The 19385-nt window shown below is 32.2% G+C and overlaps 1 long non-coding RNA gene and 1 pseudogene across 1 annotated transcript in view; one reads left to right on the forward strand and one right to left on the reverse strand.

The window, feature by feature from the left end:
- Window positions 1–1596, forward strand: LOC120187246 (annotated as a pseudogene).
- The window catches only part of LOC120187247, a 27733-nt gene continuing 8806 nt past the window's right edge, over window positions 459–19385 (reverse strand). The window contains exon 3 of the long non-coding RNA XR_005522267.1: window positions 459–585. This is a non-coding gene — a long non-coding RNA (uncharacterized LOC120187247). The remainder of the gene's footprint in view (window positions 586–19385) is intronic.

Here is a 19385-nt window from a genome sequence, read left to right on the forward strand (position 1 = left end):
AACCTAAGCGGGTTAGGAATATATTTGCGATCTCATGTGCTTGACGCGTTGATATTTCATTGGCAAGAGTCGCACTCAACAGTCAACACAGAAGATAAACCGTTAAAAGAGGGAGAAGAGATAAGAGAGATCATTATCGGAGATGTCTCACAATAACAATTCAACGTCGGCCAACGACCCCAGGCAACCTTCGGCGGCAGAGCCTTACGCGGCGCAGCCGGTTTCGCCGCAAGATCTCCCTGTCGAATATTCCGGTTTTATCGCCGTAGTATTCGGCTTCGCAGGCGTTATGTTCAGGGTCCATCTTCTATACCTCGATTTGTCTCCTGTTCTTGAAGTTGAATTATCTCGTTCAATTGACTCTAAACTTTTAGATCTGAATTTCATCTTCTTTATTTGTTTATATTTGCAGTACAATCTGAGCTCGTGGCTAGCGATCATATTCTGCGTCCAATCACTGGCGAACATGAAGAACGTCGAGAACGATCGCTAGCAGATCTCTATGGCTATGATGTTAGTTCTCCTTTTCCTCGTTTGTTAATTTATTTTTTATTATTCAAAGTCCAGTTTCATCCGAAATATTAACTTTAGAAATTATAGTGATGTTATGTTTTTTTTTCTGGATTTTAAATTAAGGATCTCTAATTAGGAAAATTCTATTGGTTCGGGCAATAATTGGATATTTGGATTGCAAGAGTAAATTTTTTGGAAGTTTTACTTCAACTGAATATATAACCGATGAATTTGGTTTTAGTTATTTATACCTTTAGATTTGCTAGATGCACATATGTTTACAGCGTTCAACGAACATTGTTTGAAGCCTAAAATTTCCACCAAGTCTGATGTGATAGTGCCAACACTTTTCAATAAGAAAAGCAGCTAGTTTTGGTTGATTTGTACTGGTTTTGGTGTTGGTAATGGTTCCTCTCAAAATCTCCTGTGACTATTTCTAATTGAATTGGATGATCTCTCTTTGAAAGCAGGGTTGAATTTATGTTAAAAGAAGTGTTAAGAAAGTTATAGTAGAAGTTTAACAATGCAAAATTAGATAATCAATAGAAAATACAAAGACAAATCTAAACTAAATTATATGAGTATTCAAAATTTCTAGGAGTACGACCTCACCCCCAACTTCCCTCGGTCCATTCCTGATTACAAGCATATAGTAGATTCTTAGAGATCTTCTTAATTTGATCCAGGTATTAGGCAGATGTTAAACACTAGTTTGCCCTCAGATTCTTTCCTTTGTCTTGATAACCAACTAGCTTGGAGATCCTTTGAGAAATATTCTGCATCTTTTTATTAATGTTAGCGGAGATAGATTTTGTTTCTCAATTCTGGGTAATGATTATCTGTCCCTGTTTTATGTGTTACTCATTCAATCGTATTGAAATCAGGTTTGCTATCATGGGATTAGTTACATACTATTTCAAACCAGCTCGACCAGGAACACAAAGTTAAAAGCTAACTGGAATCACGTAGTTAGGTTTGCTAATGTCTTTTTGCTCGATCATGATGTTGAGATAAACGGTGGCCTTATTCAAGTTCAATTTTGTTGGATATAATTATTCTACATCACCAATTGACTTATATTTACAATTCTGATAGTTTTATAATGCGTAGCCTCTAGTCTTTATTTTTAGGGTAAACTATTCAAATACCCCCTTAATTATGGGATTGGTGTTGATATGATCACTATATTTTCAATTTTGGCAATATGATCATATAACTATTTAAGTAGTTTCAATCAAGCTACCTGCCATTAACATTCAACTATTTTGTTAACTATCATGTTAGCACTTCCGATAAATATTAATGGCAGGTGACTTGATTAAAATCACTTAAATATTTATGTGGTTATATTGTCAAAATTGAAAGTATAGGGTCATATCTATATTAACTCTATAGTTAAGTGGTCATTTAAGTAGTTTGTCCTTATTTTTATTGAAGTTGTCAGTATAATATCCAAGAATCTTTGCAAGTAAGATGGGAAAAAGGTCTAACCATCTCCCTTGCATACTGTTGCTTGGAAGTTTTGATTCCATCTTCCAATAAAAGTCATAAACCCATTATTATGATTCGTCGTAATTAGGTGTGTTTAAAATTATTTAATTTGATTCTTAAGTTGATTCATCGATTCGAATAAAAATAGTCGGATGTATTTTAAAAATATTTGAATTTTTGAGTTGAGTACTAGGGTTGTTATTTTCACGGATTTTGAGTACTCAGTTTCCTTTCTTTTATTTTAATTTTATATTAAATCTTTTATTCTCAATTTTTAAATTATTTCACTCTGACATTTTAAATATTTAATTTCTTAAAGGCTTAATAAAAAAATAAGTTTAAACTATGTTTGGAAAATATTTTAATGCCTAAAGAATTTTTTGATAAAAATAAGTGACTGATGTTTTCTCAATTATACTTTTAAGTGTCTATCGTTAATTTTTTATTTTTTTGATAATAAAAATTTTAATTTTAATTTAAAAAGAAAAAATAATTTATTTATAAAAAACTTAATTTTGTTACTGAAATTATAAAAAAAACCCTAAAAAACTAAAACCTTTCATTCCAACCCAATACTAATTGTCGTCGGCCATCTTCGGCCACCTCATCATCGTCGAATAATCATCCACCTCATCAATCGTCGTACTTGTTGTCATCCCAAATCTAGATAATTCCCAATTTCAATTTCTTGACCCAAACAGTCGTTGACCATTTTTGGCTATCATCGTCATCACCGAACGTTTGGGTTTTGATCGAAATTGAACGGTGGTTCAGATGGTGGCGGTGGTGGGGCTTATGGACATTGGAATCAGTCGGAATCGACAAAGAACTACGATGGTGTCTGACGAACCTTTGAATGCTTTTTCACTACAAACAATGACATATTCCAACGAAAGGTCAATGGGGGTTTGATCGGGGTCGATGCTAGTGTTGATGATGGTGGTGGTGACGGTTACCACTAGCCGACCGAAGACTATAGAAGGGGGATGGGAGAAGGGGGTAGAGGGGAGGGAGCACAAGGTATTGATGTTGGGTTTTTTTGTTAATAATAAAAAATATTTTTTATTTTTTTAAGTTTTAAATAAATTCTTAAAATTACTAGAACGTGACACATGTCACTTAAGGGAGATTTTTAATGGAGGTTAATGTGCGGGCATCTAAAAATGTAACGTTGTAAACATTAGGTACCTATTTTTAGCGAATAATTATTTAGGCACTAAAACATTTTTGAGACATAGTTTGGACACTTATTTTTATATTAAGCCTTTCTTAAATTATTTTTCCTAACATTTTAAATTATTTTTCAAATTATTTCTTTTAAACTTAAAACACTCTAAATTTAGTTGTATTTCTTTAATTTTATTTTTTCATTTTTAAGTTTTATCTTTGAATTATATAATTTAAATTTCTAGATTTTGTATGAATTATGTATTATAAGCTTGTAGATTTTATGTTTTTATATTTGATTTTTTTAAATAATATAATTTAAAAGATAAATAAATATGAATTTGATATCTAACTCAAAAAATGTGAATAGTTGGGCTTTACGAATACACAACTTGTATGTATCCAACTGTAAGGGGTTAGTGTTTGATTGAGTAAAGTAAAAATTTTATAAGTTATTTGAGTTGATGAATCTTATTTTATAAATTCAAACTTTATTTGAATTTTGTTTGAGTTGTTCGAGTTTATGTTTAAACTTAAATATAAATATTTATACTATTATGATATTATTTGATTTCAGTTTAAACAATTTTCTATAACTATATACAATGTGCATATATTTCTTCATATTTTTTATATGTGATATGCATATATCATATAGAATTGAGGGGTTCGACTCAAACTTGAAAATCAATCCTTTAATTGCTAAAAATTTAAGTTATCAGAGTTACTATTCAAGTTGTATTTTATAATACCACTTAGGATGCGTTTGGTTCACGGAATGTAAGATTACCAGGGAATATGATTACTGGAAATGTTGTATTTTGTGTTTGGTTGGCTTAGCATGAATGTAAGATTACCGTGTTTAGTTAAAAGAATAAAAGATTATTGGAATGTATATTTGACCAAATTGTCCTTATTAAATATTCGTTTTTTAACAAGTTTGAAAATATTTATATATTTTCTTTAAAAAAACTAAATTTATAAAATTCATATAAATTTTTTTACAAAATTGAAAATATAAAAAGGTTTAATGAAAGGGTAAAATTTTATTTTAATCCCTGAACTTCATATAAAATTTTAATTATAAACATTTTTTTGTAAATCTAAAATAGTTTAAGGATAAATTTGTAGTTTAACCTTCGTAGAATTTTTATTATTCAATGACAGAAGAAGAATATTTTTTAAAGAAAAAAAAAATTTAAGGGCATTTTAGTCCAGAACGCCGGTAATCCAATAATACCTAAGGAAAGAGAGGTAATGATATTCCCGATAATATACCCCAAAAATTCACTATTGATAATCTTACATTACCGGGAATGAGATTCCCAGGCTAACCAAACGGGGGAATGTGAATTCCATTCCCATGAGAATCCCACATTCCCCATCCAATCGCCCCCTTAAATTTAAAAATTTTCGAGTCGATTTAAGTTAATTCAAATTGAATTTTTTGAATAATGAATATTAGACACTTATTATTTGAAAGGGATTAAGTATTAATTTTCTGAGTTACTAGAAACTCTATATCTCTCTTTTCTTGTTACTTGAGATTCAGTTTTGGGAATGTAATGAAAGGGATTTTCAACTAGACACTTATCATTTGAAAGGGATTAAGTATTAATTTAATGTACTGAATATTAGAATTTTTTTCACATTAACATAACAACATTTAGGGATGTGCATTAACAAAAAATATTGAAATTGTCAATTATTATTCAGTTTAATTTATAATTTATAAACATAAAACTATATATGAATTTTGATCCAATAATATAGAATAAAATCTTTGATTTAGTATAATTATAACATAAATTTTTAATTTTATATTTATGTATATTGTAATTCAACTACCCTTAAACAATTTAAAGTTTCGTTCAAAAATAAAAATCAAGATGGTTCATTTTACTAACCCAACTCTTTTTAAAAGTGTAATTATTAATTTATTAATTCAAACATAGAATAATAGAAAGAATAAGTTAAAGGATGGGTATTAGTTTACTAATTCAGCATATTACTTAATCTAAATAAATAAGTCAATTCAGTCCCCTTTATAGTCTCGTATATTTATTTTATACACTTTTGTAACGGTCGTTGATCTTAATTCTCGATTCATGCTCATAAAATTCTAATTATTGCATTAGTCATACATGGAAATAATAAAAAATATAGAAAAATTGCCTTCAATGTCTTTTGAAACAGACGTATTTTTAAAAATATTTCATTCAATTTTTTTCTTAAAAATTACTAAAACCGTTTTCAACATAGTACGGATTTATTTTTACATATTGCACTAAAAAAAGTATACGCATCTAATATAAAAATAAATGAATTCATTTATTTTTCAAAATACTTAAATTTGAATAAAAAATTAAAGTTAGGTGTGTGTAATTGAACTAAAATCAATATTTCATCTATCACATTATACATTATACCAAAACTCATATATAATTTTTATATAAAATACCAATTTTTAGATCCAACTAATAATTTGTCCATCTATTTTTGGAAAGTTTGCCCATCTCTCTCTCTCTCTTTTTGAATTAATCACTAGTATCTTATCTATTGACCGACTAATAATTAGATCTGGTATTTCGATGGTTTTCCGTTTGGGTATTGCTCTCGGTTTTCCTTTTCACTATATTTGTTTTTTTTTCCTGGTGGTTGCTGCGATTTCCTCGGTTTTTCCTCGTGTTTTTGATAGCTTGGTGGGGGTATTTATACCCCACCGCTGGTGGTTGTTTCCGCTCTTAACGGGGCTATTTCCCTCGTCCCCGTTATCCTCGGGTCGTTCAGTTGTTCGTGTGGCCGAAAATCCCGAGATGGTTCAGTACCGTCAGCTGCTTGATCACTCCATGCGGTGCCTTGACATTTAGGGTTTATACAACCCTAAACTCACTGTTAGACTTATTGGGCTGGGTCAGGCCCCCTAACTGGGCCTACTTTGTTGGGTCAAGCTGGCATGGCTCGGTTGGGCCCTTTTACCCTTGCTGGACCCAGACTTGGACTCTTAATTTGGACCTGAAATAATTAAATAAATAAAATGAATAAAAAAATTAAAAAAATTGGTAAATAAAATAATATGTATGTATTATATTTCAAAAACAATATAAAATGTTTTCAAAAATTATATATATTATATATGTTTTCAAAAACCGTTTTAAAAACTATATGTATATGTTTTCAAAATATGTTTTCAAAACTATATTATATACGTTTTCAAAAACCATTTTTTAAAAACTATATATTATATGTTTTCAAAAACCTTCTTTTAAAAATATATATTATATGTTTTCAAAACCATTTTTAAAAACTATATATTATATGTTTTCAAAAAATATTTTCAAAACTATACCATATATATCTTCAAAAACTATATATATTGTATATTTTTGAAATTATTATATATATTATCATATATACTAAATAAGCCCCTTGGAAGTCCCGGACGAAAATGGGTGTCTATATTACTGTTGTGTTTCCCTTCATCCCTTTATATCTTTATTCATATATTTGTTTTAGCTATTATATTTTTATTTCTTTGTTCCCAACATCACCTACACAAGTCTTTTATTTTTACTTAGTGATATAACAATTCTTTAAGTAATACTAGTCTCTGTGGATATGATACTTGATGCATTAATTTGCATCCACTTTATTACTCGATACGATAGTGAATGCTAGCACTGATTGTTGTTAAATTATTCGAAGCATCAAAGACCACCAACAAAATATCAAATCAAAGTCGAGCGACGTGAAAAAATTATCCACGAACGCAAATAAGTATCCAAATCCAATCTGAGGGTCCAAAGAAGGGAATATCAACATGATAACAAATAAACGCCATCTTCATCAGTCGTGGCGATGTCGAACCATCCCTTAAAAAAATAAATGAAAAACAACGACCAACCAACCGAAAACGTGCTATAAAGACATATAAAAATATGTCATAAAGATATACTTATTGAAAACAAGAAAAAGAAAAAAAAATAAAGATGCATATAAAAAATAAAAAGACAATAAAAAATATCAGTGGTCAACAATCAACATCAAAATTAATGTCGTCGTCGATCAATCAAGATAAAAATAAGTATGAATGGTACACCACAAATTAGAGCTAACTAGGAAAACACGATGTTTAAACCAACTGTTATTCTATAGTTGATTCTTTCAATATAAATTACTAAAATATTGGTTTTAGGTGAGCTATTTAATGACAATACTTGATAGTGTTATACAATCAAATTATTTAATTATTGTAGAATGTGAGGATTAAATTCTAGCCTATTAACATGTTCATAAAAATAAATTCTGGCCTATTAAATTAGATAAAATAATTTCTCATAATGAAATTCAAAATTAAATTTTCATTTTATTTTACATTTACTTATATTGCAATTCAAGTCCCTAAAATCATCTAATCTAATCTAACTAGTTTTAATCCACAATTTATCCCCCCCCCACAATTCAGCAATATGTAAAATAAATAATTAATCAAGTGCGCTCGTAATTATAACCATGCATATTTAATATACTTCCTGATGGTTATTTAGTTTTAGCTATAAAACTTTTAAAATATTAGTTATAAATTAATTTATTTAAGAATTTAATTATTGTGAATCAATTCTATAATATAATAATTAAATTTATAATTTGATCTCGAATAATCTTTTCTCACTCTCTTTATAAAAAAATGATTATAGTCGATACCCTTACGTATCCTCCCTCAATTATAAAAAAAGTGATTATTGCATCAGTCATACGCTGGTGAATAAAATATTAGATCAATAGTTTGTTTATTGAAGTATGGTAAAAGACTCAGTGTTATTTATTGTTTATATTTTGATATATAAACTAGTTTTAATTTATAATTTTTAGTAATTTACATGACTTAAATTAAGTGAAGGGAAGGATTATATATTATTTATTTTGAATATATATTATTGTTTAACTGAGTATTTACTCTTTTTTCTAATTTTAAGTTTATAATTATATTATTTCTTATTTTAAATTTAGAATTATGGTAATTCTTATTTATATTATGATAAATTATTTTATAAATTATTTTTATATGTTAAGGTTTATTTAACTAAATGTAACTCTATTCAAAAACTAAATGTAACATTAATAGTAATGTGTAGTTATTAATAAATCATCAATCTAGAAGTTTTCTAGTTCATCTTGGCGTAATAAAATTATTGTTTGGTGTTACGTTTTAGGATGTCATAAGAACATTAATCCTACATTTATATATATATATATGTATATATATATAGTGTTTAAAATTAATAATGTTATATATTTTAAAATAAAAAAAGTAATAATTTTGTGATCAGAGTTATTAGAGTGATTCATTAACTATTCGATTTCTTGTCAAGTTTCTTAACAAATGGAGTAAATTAACTATTCGATTTCTTGTCAAGTTTCTTAACAAATGAAGTAAAGTGAACAATTGTAAAGACGACATGTGATCCCCATTATATGTTTTGAGGATTTTTTTTGTCCCTATACCCATCCTTTATGGATTTCTGCGGGTTTCGGTTAATCCCTATCCCAAAAAATAAATATATATTTTTGAAATCAATACAACACCTAAAACTTATAAGATATATCATATTGTCTCAAATTGGTCTCTATTTATAATATGAAAATTTCAAACGTCAATATTCATCTAACACCCAATATATATTTACAATCTTAACCATTTTCAATCTCAATAAATCAATGTATATTACATGAGAAAAGATTTAAACTTCAATTTTAGTTCCTTTGAGATGTAACAGTGGCAACACGTAATCTCACAATCTTATCATATATTTTTAAAATTTTGTAAAATATCAGAGATCCCTACAGATATTTTTCGGGGATCCCACAGTTATGCATATGGGTACGGTTTGGTTATCCCCGTGGTTCTGATATTGCAATCCTTGTCCCCATCCATATTTAAGCTTTGGGGATAAAACTTCCCTCATCACTATTCATGTGGGTGAAGCTTTTGGTTATTCACCATCCCACGATTTTTGAGTTTTCCCCATGCGATTGCCACCCCTAGTGACAATAGTATTAGGTTTAGATATCTAGACAGCCGCTGGTGTTTGAGAATTCCGGACCTAGAAATAACAACTATCCCTTTAACCGCTGAGGTAACTTAGTTCATGTTTTATTTTAATATTTTTAAATATTTTAATTTATTATTTGTTTAATATTTTATATTGTCTATTAGTTCGGATATTACGTTCGCTTCGCTCACTCCGTTCCAACATTTGTCCTTCAACTGGTATATGAGAAACACCTAGGCGAATATCCCACCCCTTAGAAGATGAAATAGAAAACTGAATGTTTATTAAACATCAAAGTGTGTTGGGCTACCATGTTTCTCTAGAAATTGTAAACATTCAACAAATCCAAGCAATGCACGAACTTGTTAGTAGTAACTGACTTGGTCAACATATCAAATGTAGTCTCACTAGTAAGAACCTTCTATAGCAATATCTCTCCATATACAATCGGCTCTCTAATCTTGTGAAACCTCACATCAATATGCTTAGTTCTAGCATGATACACCTGATTCTTAGCCAAATGAATAACACTTTGGCTATCACAATGCAACTGAACTCCACCTTGCTGAACACCCAATTCCTTTACTAGCCTAGTAAGCCATAAAGCTTCTTTTGCAGCTTCAGCTGCTGCCATGTATTCTGCTTCAGTTGTAATAATGCCACAATAGACTGAACGGTTGACTTCCAACATATAGGCCCTCTACCAAGAGTAAAAACATACCAAACTGTAGATCTTCTATCATTCAAGTCACCTGCATATTCTGAATCCACATATCCTACAACCAAAGGATTATCCTTCTGACTACCAAAAACAATTCCATTCCCTACAGTGCCCTTCAAATACCTGAAAATCCACTTGACTACTTCCCAATGTATTTACAAACTTGACTAACAACATGAGCTAAATTAGGGCGAGTACATACCATTGCATACATTAAGCAACCAACAGCACTAACATATGGAAGCTTTGCCATGTAAACAACTTCCTTATCTGTCTTATAACATTGTTCTGAAGAAAGCTTAAAATGATTTGCCAATAGAGTGCTTACTGGCTTTGCATTGCTCATCCCAAACTTGTCTAACACTTTCTCAACATAGCCCTACTGAGATAACCACAGTTTCCTTGAGCCTCTATCCCTGTGAATCTCCATTTCAAGAATTTTCTTTGCAATAACTAAGTCCTTAATATCAAATTCCTGGCTCAATAAAGCTTTCAAACCAATAACATCATGCATATTCTTTACATCAATTAACATATCATCAACATACAGTAGCAGTAAAATAAAAGAACCATCATCAAGGCTCTTAACATAAACACAACAATCATACTCACATCACTTGTGGCCAATCTTAATCATATAGGAGTCGAACCGTTTATATTATTGTGTTGGATACTATTTCAACCCATATAAGGATTTCTTCAACCTGCAAACCAAATGCTCATGTCCAGATTGAATGAGCCCTTCTGGCTACTGCATATAAATCTGCTCCTCTAAATCATCATGCAAAAAGGAAATTTTGACACCCATATGCTCTAAATGTAAATCCCAACTAGCTACCAATGCAAGTACAACCCTGATTGAAGTATGCCTAACTATAGGAGAAAAAATTACATCATAATCTACTCCCTTCTGCTGTGAAAAAACCCTTTGCTACAAATTGAGCCTTGAACTTCCCCTCTTTTTCTGATACTGCTGGTTTCCTTTTATACACCCATTTGCAACCAATAGCCTTTTTTCCCTCATGAAGACTAACTAGTTCCCATATATTATTTTTCTGCAAAGACTCCATCTCCTCAACCATTGCAGTCATCCATTTTCCTTTCTCTTGACTAGTAATAGCTCCTTGGAAGGTAGTTGGATCATCACTACTAATGATAAGTGCAAAGGAGACAATGTCTTCAAAACCCAATCTGTTTGGAGCTTTTATATTCATACATTTCTCTCTGTCTCTAGCTAGTTTATAATCCTGCAAATCAACTATACTAGAACCGTCAGAAGTTGGATTATAACTTTTCTCTCTCTCAGCTTCTACTGGATACTATTCTACATCCATCACTGCCTTGTCTTGGTTCCGCTGCAACATGAACCGCTCATCAAAGACCACATAACTACTTATCACCACTTTCTTTGCAATTGGATCCCAAAACTTGTATCATTTGACACATTTCTTGTACTCCATAAAATGCACTTTTTCCACTTTGCATCAAGCTTTGATATCTCATCACCAAGTACATGCACATAAGCAGGGCAACAAAAAAATCATAAGTGACCAAAATCAACTGCATTACCTGTTCATATCTCTTATGCAACCTTGCCACCCAATGATGCTCTCGGTGAACTGTTAATGAAGTAGCATGGCATGCTTATAGCCTTTACCCAGAATCTTTTAGGAAGCCCTGCATTCAGTCTCAAACATCTTTCACTTTCATTCAATGACCTGTTCATTCTTTTTGCAACACCATTTTGTTATGGTGTCTTGCGCACTGTAAAATTCCTCTGAATCCCATGCTCCTTACAAAATTTCTGAAATTGTGAATCTATGTACTCTGTGCCATTATCAGTCCTCAAATACTTGATCTTTCTACCAGTCTGGTTCTCCATCTCAGCTTTCCACAGCTTGAACTTGGCAAAAACTTTAGATTTCTATTTCATGAAGTACACCCAAACTTTCCTAGAAAAATCGTCAATAAATGTAAAAAAAATACCAAGACTATTATGCTATTTTGGTTTTTAAATATTTTTCAAGTTGATCCAATGGATAGGAAAACTTGATAATGACCCATAAATAAACTTTGTAATACATTTATTCAAAGTAGAGGCCATAGATGTAATGCCCCATACCCGATCTATAAGGTAGACCCGGATACTTGAGCGCACATTAGGTTCCAATCATGTCGGACGAACAAAATCCTATCATGCACACTACGCGAAAGTACATAAATTTAAATCATTATATTAAAACACGTGGCAATGAAGTATCAAATTTAAGACAACATTTACTAAAAAACAAAGTAACACAAACCGATAACATTTCTCAAATAGAGGTAAAATCGATATTCCACATCACCATGACAATTCAACAATTAGTTATCAAATTGGGATTACCATCAGTCCTATTTAGTTACCAATTAATAACATGTAAAATTCCATACCAATCATACATCATTTGTGCACTTAATCATGCAATTATAAGGACCAAAAAGTCATGTACCAATAGCAAGCATTTGCGCACTTAATCATGCAATTATAAGGACCAAAAAGTCAAGTTCCAATAGCAAGTATACAATTGACACTCTTATTATAAACTTAGATATATTTAAGGGTGATAACTCAAGTCTCAACAAAAATCCAATTTGAGTGTTATCATTAATTATCAAATCAATTCTCTGGACTACATTAAACTTTTACAAACATGATGTAGTTAACATAAGACTTGGGAACACTTCATACCTTTAATGTATGTATTTTATCCACTTTCCATTGGGCTACACAACGAAGGGATTGATCATTTTTCAAAAAAGATTGATCCTTTTTTTCACGGGGATCGATTCTAAGCAAAACAGTGAGTTTGGGATCGATCCTTCAGGCCAAGGGATCAATCCTTTTTGAAAAGGGATTGATCTTTTTTTAGAAAAGTAAAAAATTCTCAAGAACATGCATATTTGAGTTACCAAACTTCCACATATAAAAAAACACTTGTAGCATGCTTCATAACATGAAATACAACACCATATAAAAATTTGGCATCAAAAGTCAAAGATTGCATAAAAATTCACTTAGAGCACAAGTCATGTAGTCCAATTATGCATTTTGGGTCATTTCATGCTTCCTATAAGTCTAATAGGCTTATTACACTTAATGTCACTTGTCTATGCACACCAAACACTTGTTCAAAGCTTACATCAACATTTGGCAACACTTCCCACACAAGCATACCATAACATGCATTTCAACAATTCAAATTCTCAAATACAACCAAATAACATCCATGACCACAACTCAATGTTCCATAACATTAACATCTTTATTACATCAACATATACCAAGAATATATAAATCCCAAGGATCCCATATTTCCATGTTTAGGGAAAACCAACACATATGTTTTATTCACTTTTGCCTTGCTCAATCACCTCAAGTACAAGCTCATTGCCTTCGACACAACATCTAGTCCTCTGAAAAAGGTATTAATCAACGAGTATGAGATGGAAGCCTAATGAATAATCAACATTCTAGGTAATTCACCACTCAAAGCTAAAGGCAAACCCTATATGCATTTACTCCTCATTTATTTTTACCTCACCATATATAAACTCATGTCATGGAATCATGCATCATAATTAAACACAATTTCCATAATGCATATATGTCAATAATTGTCATATTTCTACCAGCCATCACATACACATATGCATAATTACCTTTTTGGCCAAGTTACACATAATGTACACTTTATTTCATTAAAAGATCAATAGCCTTTGTTCAAAATACAACTAACTCATTGGATAAACGAACTATATATGTCTCCTATTTTATTTGTGGACTCATATAGGTCCAAAACCCATGACTTTCAAAGCAAAGCTCGACGAACCAACCTTGTCCCATATTATTCTCGGAGCAAAGCTCATCACACCAACCTTACCCCATATAATCCCGATAACACTTACACTTGTACAAAACACTTAGAGTACTCTTTCCTAGGCATGCCTTTCATATCCAAAGGTCCTATTAAGAACAAATAGCCAATTAATCCAAGTTCATCAAAAGTGGTTGTCAATGATGCATTGTTTTCGCTCATACAATTTCAAACACATTTTGAAACACTATCATTTTTTGTTGTCATGATCAAGCACACTTATATGGACATCGAGAAGTTCGTCTCATCCATGTTCACTTTCACTTTATATATATTCACTTTCAAACACACTTTTGAAATCACTATGCATCAATGCAACACAATCACCTTTTACATAACATGTTCACATTTCATACCATATCTCATATTCAATAAATACATCAATAAGATTCATCATTATCCGAATTTCTAACTAAACTCATTTTACGCTACACTTCCATTTACCTTTGAACAAGTCCAAACATAAAGAATGAAAGTCACCCACCTTTGTTGTCTGCTAATCAAAACGACTTACACACACTTAGGAAATGATCACCAAGACACTAGGCACCAATTTTCCTCCATAACCAATTTATCAAACACCTTGAAAAGCAATTCAACTGATCAAAAAGGCACTCAAAATAGAGCAAAATATTCTTCTACCAAAACATAGTGAAGAACATCAAAACAACTGAAAAACTTACAGATTATGCAACCAAAGCTTCCTAACACCTTAACACCACTTTTCCTTACCTAAAGGTAATCAATAAAAACTAAAATTAACTCCTAATCACCATTTAACCCATCCAAATCTGTAGCAACCAAAATCAGTTCCCGAATTCATGAAAAACACCAAAATCACACTTGTTTTCATTAAGTCGATATCCAAATCATAATCAAATGAAAAAAATTATTTAAAATGATTTTAATCACTCAAACAACACATCAATTATGTCAAGAAAACCTCAATATCAATTCATGAAAAATAGCTCTTTAATTAACTCCAAAAATCATCTTTAAATCTATAAATCCTCTTTAGAAAAGATCAATACATCAAAAGCATCAATCACATAGATCATTAATCATTGAAGCAATAAAAAGAACCAATGGAGAACCATTACCTTTCTGGAAAAAGAGAAGAAGGAAAGGAATTATCATCAATGGCCATCACCAAAGAAGATTAAAGAAAAATCAAGAGAAAAGGAATATGAATAATCTTTTGATTAGAAAAGAGAATTAAGAAGAAATAGGTTTAAAACATTGACAAAGGAAATGAAGAGAAAGAAAAAGGTTTCATTCATGGGAGAAAGCTTAAGAGAATTTTGGGAGAAAAGATAGAATTTGTGAAAAGAGAAAGAAAAAAGTTTCAGTCATGGGAGAAAGCTTAAGAGAATTTTGGGAGAAAAGATAGAATTTGTGAAAAGAGAAAATGAATGGTTAAGCATAAACCAAAATAAAAATGACAAAATATTATAAAATGAATCTATATGGAATTTCATCAAAAAGGAGGAATTAAGATATGATTATTTTAGGAGGGAAAGCACTTAGCATAAACCTTGGTAAAATAAGCTTCATAGATTTTCGATTTTGCGATCTTTACATTTTAGTCACTAAAATCACAATTTTAAAACCATTCAATTTTGTCACCTATTAAAATTAAATTATTAATTTCCAGAAATATAAATTAATAATTAGAAACCTTTTAAAATAGTTAAACCTACTTTCAAAATTATTTATCACTTTAAAATCACTGGATTATTATTTTTTTTACCAAAAATCAGGAAATCGACCCATTTACTGACCTGAAACTACCAGACTCGATTTTGGGATGTTACAATAGAGCCCAACATTTCAAACAAGGATATAAAGTAGATCGGTAAATTAGATAGAACATATTTTCCAAGGGTGATTTGGGCGCAAAAAAAAATTCCTTTTCACTTATCTAGTCGAGCCACTAATTTGCATATGTTGAGTTTACAAAGTGCAAAAGAATTTTGGGAATAGTAGAGGGGAAGACCAAGATAATTCAAGGGGAAAAGATCGCAACCATAATTACTCAAATCTGCCTGATAAGAATTCTAATATTAACACATAAAGAAGAAGTAATTATCTTCATTGATTGAACTTCTTATACAAGGATTATATTATACAATGTAAAGAGTAGTTACAAGTAACTCACTTAACAACCCTAAATGCTTAACAAATAAATTTCACTTTAACAACCATGAGAAGTTAACAACACACCTTTATTTTCCCAATATTCCCTTAACTTTTTCCTCTTCCTAGTCTTCAAAATAACTTCACACTCGGTTTCTCAAGACAAATCTCAAACTCACCTTCAGCCAAGGGTTTAGTCAAACCATCTGCAATCTAGTATGGAGCGGATTTGTTGGTTTTTGGCAAAAGTCCCACATTGGTTGTGTATAAGGAGGAGGGGAAATTCTTTTGTTATAAATAAAGCCCTCCTCATCCTTAGTTAATCATCCCACAAATATAAGCCTTCTTCTATTTTAAAGGCTATTTGTATTCTTTCTCTCTTTGTAATATTTCATCTATTAGTGAAATATTTTGGTGTTCTCTTTTATGTATATTTAATAGCTATTGTCGGGTATAGTTGTCGTCAATTATTGTCCTATTAAAATTACTTGTCTTGGTAGTTCTGTCTAAGGAAAGTGGGTTTTAAGAGGGACCATTGTGACCCCTCCTCTTTCCTGGGAATCTACCTTGGGGTGATTTTTAGTACAATCGTTTTCACACTAGTCACATAGATAATAGTTTTCAAGGTGAATCTGTTATTGGTGGAAATTAACTCGAATTTCACAACAATTGGTATCAGCGCTCTTGGTTTATTTTAGTATGCTCTGTGGTTGCGGCTTAGGCTGATCTTCCACATCAGAAAAATTTCCTTGGGATAATTGACATTCTGCATTGGCAGCTATTAAATAGAATTTGTAACAGAAATGGCAGACGCTTCTTCATCTTCAATTTTGGAAAGAAATGATGTGACAAATGTTAGATTTGCAGTGGAGATTTTTGATGGCACCGGTCATTTCGGCATGTGGCAAAGCGAGGTTCTAGATGCCCTATTTCAGCAGGGTCTAGACATTGCTATTGAAGGAGAGAAACCAGATGATGTTGAGGAGAAAGAATGGAATAGGATCAATAGAATGGCATGTGGTACTATTCGATCGTGTCTTTCTAGAGAGCAGAAGTATGCATTTTCTAAGGAAACTTCTGCAAGTAAATTGTGGAAGGCACTGGAGGAGAAATTTTTGAAGAAAAGCGGTCAGAACAAACTCTACATGAAAAAGAGACTGTTCCGCTTTAACTATGTACCAGGTACCACTATGAATGATCACATTACTAGCTTTAATCAGCTGGTGACTGATCTGATGAATATGGACGTGACTTTTGAAGACGAAGATCTGGCTCTGATGTTGATGGGATCACTTTCTGATGAGTTTGAGTATCTTGAAACTACTCTACTTCATGGGAAGGTTGATGTGTCTCTCAGTGAAGTAACTGCTGCCTTGTATAGTTATGAATTGAGAAAGAAAGACAAACAAGAAAACACAAGTGTCGAAGCAGAAGCTCTTGTTGTTAGAGGCCGTTCCAAGAGTCAGAATAAAGGAAGCAGAGGGAGATCGAAGTCAAAGTCCAGATTGAGCAAAGATGAATGTGCCTTTTGTCGAGAAAAAGGGCACTGGAAGAAAGAATGTCCCAGGCTAAAGAATAAAGGCAAACCTGAAAGGGGGAAGGCTGTCTCAGAATCAATGTGGTCGAGTATGATGATGGAGATTCAGATTTCGCATTCGCTGCTACGCCATCAACCAGCTGTTCCAGTTCATGGCTGTTAGATTCAGCTTGTAGCCACCATATGACCCCCAATAGAGAATGGTTCTTTGATTTTAAAGAACTAAAAGGTGGAATTGTCTACACAGCAAATAATTCCCCTCTTGACACACTTGGGATTGGTTCAATTCGCTTGAGGAATCAGGATGGATCAATCAGAACCTTAACAGGTGTCCATTATGTACCAGATTTAATGAGAAATCTCATCTCTGTGGGAACCTTAGAGTCAAAAGGTTTAGAAGTGAGGGAAAAAGATGGGATTATGAGGATTATCTCTGGTGCACTGGTGATAATGAAGGGAATCCAAAAAAGAAACAATGTGTATTACTTTCTGGGTAGTACAATTATTGGGACAGCAGCAGTGGTAGCTTCTACTGATGAACATGAGTCAGAAGCAACCAGGTTATGGCATATGCGCTTGGGGCATGTTGGTGAAAAATCCTTGAAATTACTGATAGATCAAGGATTATTAAAGGGTGCTCGGGCTTACAAATTAGCTTTTTGTGAGCATTGCATCAAAGGGAAGAAGACGAGGGTGAAATTTGGAACAGCAATCCATGATACTAAAGGTATTTTGGATTATGTTCATTCAGATGTATGGGGGCCTTCCAAGACAACTTCATTGGGAGGAACACACTATTATGTCACCTTTGTTGATGATTTTTCCCGGAGAGTTTGGGTGTATCCAATGAAGACAAATGATGAGGTGCTAGGATTTTTCCTTAAATGGAAAAAGATGATGGAGACTCAAACAGGTAGAAAAATCAAATGTCTCCGTACAGACAATGGTGGAGAGTACAAAAATGATCCATTTCTGAAAGTCTGTGAAGAGGAAGGTATTGTTAGGCACTTCACTGTCAGAGGTACACCACAACAGAATGGAGTGGCAGAGCGTATGAACCGGACATTAGTGGAGAAGGTTCGGTGTATGTTGTCTAATGCTGGGTTAGGCAAAGAATTTTGGGCTGAGGCTTTGGTCTATGCTTGTCACCTTGTCAACCGCTTACCATCGACTGCTATTGGTGGTAAAACACCATTAGAGAAATGGTTTGGAGTACCTGCTACAGATTATGATTCCTTACATGTGTTTGGTTCCACTGCATACTACCATGTTAAGGAGTCAAAGCTGGATCCAAGAGCAAAGAAGGCGATTTTTATGGGGATCACCTCTGGTGTGAAAGGCTATCGTCTTTGGTGTCCAGAAACAAAGAAAATAATCTTCAGCAGGGATGTTACCTTTGATGAATCTACCATGTTGAGAAAGGTGACTTCAGAAAAATTGGAGCAGACAGATGGAACTCCCAAAAGGTGGAGTTTGAAGGAAGCAAATTTGTCCCAACCAGTAAAGAAAATGATGTTGACTCTCCTATGGTAGAAGAAGAGTCAGATGAAGAAGAGGTTCAGACCCAAGAACCTCCACAGCAACATGAATCAATTGCACTCAGAAAGGGAAAGAGGACCATTAGACAACCTGCTCGTTATGCTGATATGGTCTCTTTTGCATCACCAATTACAATTGATGACGTTCCTGCCACTTTTAATGAAGCAGTTCAAAGTTCAGAACATAAAAAGTGGAGGATTGCCATGAATGAAGAAATGCAATCCCTTCAAAAGAATCAGACGTGGAAACTAGCTAGTCTTCCGAAGGGAAAGAAGGCAATTGGGTGCAAGTGGGTATATGCAAAGAAAGAT

This window comes from Hibiscus syriacus, unplaced genomic scaffold, assembly GCF_006381635.1.
Source record: "Hibiscus syriacus cultivar Baekdansim isolate YM2019G1 unplaced genomic scaffold, ASM638163v2 tig00113724_pilon, whole genome shotgun sequence".
Taxonomy (NCBI): Eukaryota; Viridiplantae; Streptophyta; class Magnoliopsida; order Malvales; family Malvaceae; genus Hibiscus; species Hibiscus syriacus.